The sequence below is a fragment of the Arachis hypogaea genome, chromosome 4 (assembly GCF_003086295.3).
Source record: "Arachis hypogaea cultivar Tifrunner chromosome 4, arahy.Tifrunner.gnm2.J5K5, whole genome shotgun sequence".
In the NCBI taxonomy this organism is placed as follows: domain Eukaryota; kingdom Viridiplantae; phylum Streptophyta; class Magnoliopsida; order Fabales; family Fabaceae; genus Arachis; species Arachis hypogaea.
In genome coordinates this window covers 33,241,659-33,247,901 of record NC_092039.1, presented here as the reverse complement: position 1 = coordinate 33,247,901, position 6,243 = coordinate 33,241,659, and positions in this window count along the sequence as shown.

Here is a 6,243-nt window from a genome sequence, read left to right as displayed (position 1 = left end):
AAAAACAACAGAGCACCATCCATGCGTACGTGCACTGTACGCGTACACGTGCACCAAGCGTTTTCGACCAACCACGCGCGTGCACCATGTGTGTGTACGCGTGGATTGAGAAGTTCCACATTCCATATATTTTCCAGAGGGTTGTGCCTGCACTGCGCCAACGTTGTGCCTTTGGCACAACCCCACTCGCGCGTACGCGCACTTGATGCATACGCACAACTCTCGAAATAAGCCACCGATGCGCGCGCGGCATGCGTGCGTATGCGCGGATGCCCTTCCTTCACTACATTTTTTTCTTCTCCTCTTTCTATTTCTTTCCTTCTCCTTTCTTCTTCCCTTCTTCTACCCCCCATCTAACACTCCCAAATACCATTGTTAACCATTTATTTTAGTTAGTTAGTTAGTGATTAGTTAGTTAGTTTTAGTTAGTTTTCATTCCATTATCTCTTTTTCATTATAAGTGTTGGATTGATATCCTTGTTTACCATTAATTGCTGCTGAGTATTAAAAAGGGATGTTTTCTTAACATCATTATGTTTATAATCTTTGTTGGATTCTATGATTGAGGTTATACTTTGCTACTTGGTTTTGAGTTCTTCATACTTACCTTTTGAAAATACCAAGTGATGAGAATTGCCTTCTTTAATGCTTGTTTTACCTTACAAGTTCACTTAAAATATCTCAAGCACACTAGGATAAGTGAAATGCATGCTTCTTTTGTGACATCGCCCTTTTATGCTAACGTGTGTTCTAAAAGGCGCCCAATTTAGAATTCACACACTTATTTGTCACTAATGTCACACTAATTCACTCACTCAATTCTAGTAATTTACCTCATTCCAACAATGTATGCTTCCTTGCTTTTGTTCTCTCATCTTATGGTGTTATATTTTTGTTTTTAATGATGAATGCACCACAAGCAATAACGGAAGCAAGACTAAGAACACGCAGCAATCCAGAGAGTCGCCGTACCCCCTTGCTCATCTTTGAATGCACCGAGGACGGTGCAAACTTTTAAGTGTGGGGAGGTTGTCCGACCGGTCGGCGATTTTGGGTGACAAATTTCTAATTCCAACACTTTTGCATTCCATTTTAGGTTTTTAGGATTCTTGTTGCATATATATACACAATAAGCTTAGTCAAAATAATAAAATTTTTCAAGAATTCTATCTATAGGGCACCAATTGATTTGAGTGAAAACTTTTCATAGAACTTTCTTGAATTATATATATTGTGGAACATGAATTTTTGAGCTAAGAACACAAGCAAGTGAGATTTGAGCCTAATGGTGTGGTTACATCTTATAACCACTTATTTTCCTTCTTGTGTGCATTATTCTCTTTCTATGATTGTAATCTTTGAATTGTTTGATTCTTTATATCCATTATTTTATGTATTCATGCATTTATATGATTGAGGCCGTCATTTCATGTAGCTCACTTACCCAAATAGCCTTACCTTTTATCTTCCATTGTTAGCCAATTTGCGCCTACGATTAACCCACTTGTTCTTAATTTAGCACATTACAAGCCTAAAGCGAAAAAAAATAAATGTCCTTATTTGGATCTTTGATTAGTTTAGGCTAGTGTGTGTGAGCAACATTCAAGAGTGGGAAAACTTGGGACATTGGTTGGGAAAAAAGGGTGTATTTTGTATTTTTATTGAAATTTGGGTACATACTCATGTATTGATCAAATGTAAAACCTTATGCATTGATGCTCTTGTATATAAAAAAAAAAGAGAAAAAAGAAAAGAAAAAAAAATAATATGGAAAAGAAAAAAATATAGAAAAAGAAAGAAAAAGAAGAAAAAGAAAGAAATAAAAAAGGGATAAAATTCCCCAAAGCAAAGTGTAGTCCAATAAAATCAATGCATATGTGTTGTGAAATAAAAAGGAATGCATAAGTATGTGAAAAAGTGAGAAGGATAGGTAGTTAGGTTAGCACTTAATTGTATAGGATGTCATAGGTTAGGTGGGAAGTTTAAACTTATCAAAGATTCAAATTTCAAGCTCACTTAACCATATATGCATCATACCTTGACCCTAGCCCCATTACAACCTAAAGAAGAGACCTCATGATATATGTATGTATGCATGAAATATTTGTTGATTGTTAGAAGAAAAACAAATCTTGGAAAGTATGATTAGGAGAGAATTGACAGAATCAACCCCAAATACTTGAGCGAATAGAGTGCAAATACATCCGGTGAGGGTTTGATGCTCAATAACATGCTTCCATCCATAAATATCACTTTTCATGCAAGTTTGTAAAAATATTTAATAACTCAATCCAATTGTGGATTAGACTTGCTAGTCCTTAGCCCTTGTGCATATATGCTTCTTGGGAATTAATTTATTTTGACCAAGCAATTGCATTCATGTAGATAGTTGCATATAAGTAGATTGCATTTAGTTAGTTTCCATTGAATAAATGCCATACCCTTACTTCATTCTTGGTTTAAGCATGAGGACATGCTTGGTTTAAGTGTGGGGAGGTTGATAAACCTCATTTTTAGGATTTATCTTGTATTGATTTTTGGGGATTCTATCACCTTTTACCCACATTTATTCAATGAAATAGCATGGTTTTGTATATTCTCCTTTAATTGTGCTTAAGAGTGAAAACATGCTTTTTAGGTCTTAAAATGGCTAAATTTAATTCACCTTGATTCCATTAGATGCCTTGATATGTTTTTTAAGTAATTTTAGATTTAGGAGGCAAAGATTGGATAAAGGAAAAAAAGGAAAAGCATGTAAAACTGGAGAACTCATGAAGAAATGAAGGAATCGCAAAAGCTGTCAAGCCGACCTCTTCGCACTTAATAGACCATAACTTGAGCTACATAGATCTAAATGATGCGGTTCGAGTTGGGTTGGAAAGCTAACATTTGGGGCTTCGAAATGATATAAGATTTGCCATAGTTGCTACACGTTTGGTGATGCGCACGTGCACTGTACGCACACGCATCGTTGCTGCCATATGATCCACATAAAGCAATACGTGGCCAGCGAATTCTAAAGCCTTGTGGGCCCAATCCAACTCATTTTTTATGCTATTTAAGCCAAATATTGAAGAGGGATGAACAAGTGAGTTACCATTAGTTTAGTTTAGATTAGTTTAGTAGTTAGAGTTAGTTTCTAGAGAGAGAAGCTCTCACTTCTCTCTAGGATTAGGATTAGGATTTGGTTTAGTTCTTAGATCTAGATTTTAATTCATCTTCTTCTACTTCTATCTTCTCAATTCCTTGTAGTTACATTCATTCTTCTTCCATTCTTTTGTTGTAATTTTCTTTATGTTGTTCTTGTGTTTTGTTGTAGATCTACTTTTGTTTCTTCTACTGTCTTTCAATTCAATCAAGGTAATTCATAATAAATGTGTTTCTTTTGATTGTTGTTGTTAATTCCTTTCAATAATTGTTGTTAGATTTCATTCTTGTTGTAGATTTCATGTGCTTTCTTTCTATGCCTTTTATGTGTTTGTTAAAATACTTCTTCTAGCTTTAGTGTAGATTTTGTTCCTCTTGGCCTAGGTAGAGTAATTAGTGACTCTTGAGTTATTTAATTCCTTTGTTGATTGATAATTAGAAGTTGCTAATTGATTTGAATGCCTCTAAAGCTAGTCTTTCCTTTAGGAGTTGATTAGGACTTGAGGAATCAAATTGATTCATCCACTTGACTTTCCTCCATGGTTAGATGTTAACTAAGTCGTAGCAATGAGCAATTTGTGGTTACAATTGAGGAGGATAACTAGGATTGGACTTCTAGTTCTCATATCTTGCTAAGAGCTTTGTTAGTTGTTAGTTTATTTCTTTGCCATTTATATTTCTTGTCTAAAATCTCAAAAACCCCAAAATAACTCATAACCAATAACAAGACACTTTATTGTAATTCCTAAGGAGAATGACTCGAGGTTCAATACTTCGGTTTATAAATTTAGGGGTTTGTTACTTGTGACAAACAATCTTTTGTATGAAAGGATTATTGCTTGGTTTAGAAACTATACTTTACAACGAGATTTCATTAGTAAATTTCTAAGCCATCAAAAATCCAATCATCAACACTCAACGAAATTACACCACTACCGAAAAGGAATTGCTGGCAATAGTTTTTGCATTTGACAAATTTAGATCAGACCTCATTGGCTCTAAAGTTATTGTTTTCACTGATCACACAGCACTCAAATATCTATTTGCCAAACAGGAGTCAAAACCAAGACTAATCAGATGGATCTTATTGTTACAGGAATTCAACATTGAGATTAGAGACAAAAAGGGTGTGGATAACAAGGTAGCATATCATCTATCCAAAATCCTTTGTGAGAAAGATGCTACACATGATACAAGTGTAAATGAGTTCTTCCCAGATGAGCAGTTAATGTTGGTTCACAAAGCACCCTGGTTTGCAAATATTGCCAATTTTAAAGTAGCCGGTGACCTACCTCATGGGATCAACAAACATCAAAGAAGAAAACTCATTAATGATGCTAAGTATTTTATTAGGGATGAACCTTATCTTTTCAAGAAATGCTCAGATGGAATCCTTAGAAGGTGCATTTCAGAAGAAGAAGGACGAGAGGTCCTGTGGAGTTGTCATGGTGCTAGCTATGTAGGTCATTTTGGAGAAGAAAGAACCGCAGCAAAGGTACTGCAATGTGGGTTCTTCTGGCCCACTATCTTCAAGGATGCTAAGAAACTGGTGAGGAGCTGCAATGAGTGCCAAAGGGCTGGAAATCTGCCCAAGAGAAATGAGATGCCACAGCAATACATTCTAGAACTTGAACTGTTCGATGTATGGGGGATCGACTTCATGGGACCGTTCCCAACCTCATATTTGAACAAGTATATCTTGGTGGCAATGGACTATGTATCTAAGTGGGTGGAGGCCATGGCAACCCCAACAAATAACAATAAGGTGGTCATAAACTTTCTTAGAAAGAATATCTTCACCAGATTTGGAGTCCCATGAGCTCTCATCAGTGACGGAGGGAGTCATTTCTGCAATAGACCATTGGAGACCCTACTCCTAAGGTATGGGGTGAAGCATAAGGTTGCCACACCTTATCATCCCTAAACAAGTGGGCAAATCGAGATATCCAACAGAGTTAAAAAGAATCTTGGAAAAGACTGTGGGGGCATCAAGAAAGGACTGGGCGAAGAAGCTAGATGATGCTCTTTGGGCATACAGGACAGCCTTCAAAATACCAATTGGGATGTCCCCATATCAACTGGTGTACGGAAAGGCATGTCACTTACCATTAGAGCTGGAGCACAAAGCCTTTTGGGCTCTCAAGATATTAAACATGGACAGCACTGCTGCTAGTGAAAAGAGGATTTTGCTACTGCAAGAACTGGAAGAGTTTAGGTCTCAAGCCTATAAAACCAAGATCTACAAGGAAAAAGCAAAAAGGAGACATGATCTCAACCTGGCACCAAGAAGTTTCAAAGAAGGATAACATATGCTTCTCTACAACTCCAAACTGAAACTATTTCCTGGGAAACTCAAATCAAGATGGTCTGGGCCCTTTCTAGTCACAAAGGTTTCACCTTATGGACACATAGAAATCATGGAAGAAAGTTCAAAGAGGACATTCACTGTGAATGGGAAAAGACTCAAGCACTACTTAGGTAGCATGGGGGAAGACCCCAAACAGAAGTATAATCTCAACTAGAGAAACCACCATCGAGCTAGCGACGCTAAAAAAGCGCTCTGTTGGGAGGCAACCCAGCCTGAGGTAGTCTCTTTTCATTATTATTTCAATAAAGGACTCAAGTAGAATTCTCTGTATTGTGAGGAGCTAAGTTTGGTGTTGCACACCAAAACCTTCCAAGGGTGAATATGAAACTCTAAGTTTGGTGTTCCACCAAAAGACTCACCGTGAAGAGTGCGTTGCCACCCTTTATTGATAAAGCATCTGCTCTAACAAACAAAAAAACTACTTGATGAATGTTTGATTTTTAATGCATTTTGAATAAAAGCATATGAGGTTTCTGCATGTATTCAAGTTGTTGCATTAGGCAAAGAGCTAAGTTTGGTTTTCACACTCCAAATTAAGTTCAGAAATTCACAGGCATACATGCATGCTAACTACTTTCGAAGTGCTTGGGGAAACAAGCAACTTCCAATGGTTTTACAGGAAGTCAATCAATCTCAGGAAGTAACCATACATCATCATGCAAGGAAGTGCAAGTGGAAATAAAGAGGACAAGCATGGGAGAGGACCTGAGCATTCCGATAAGTGAAAG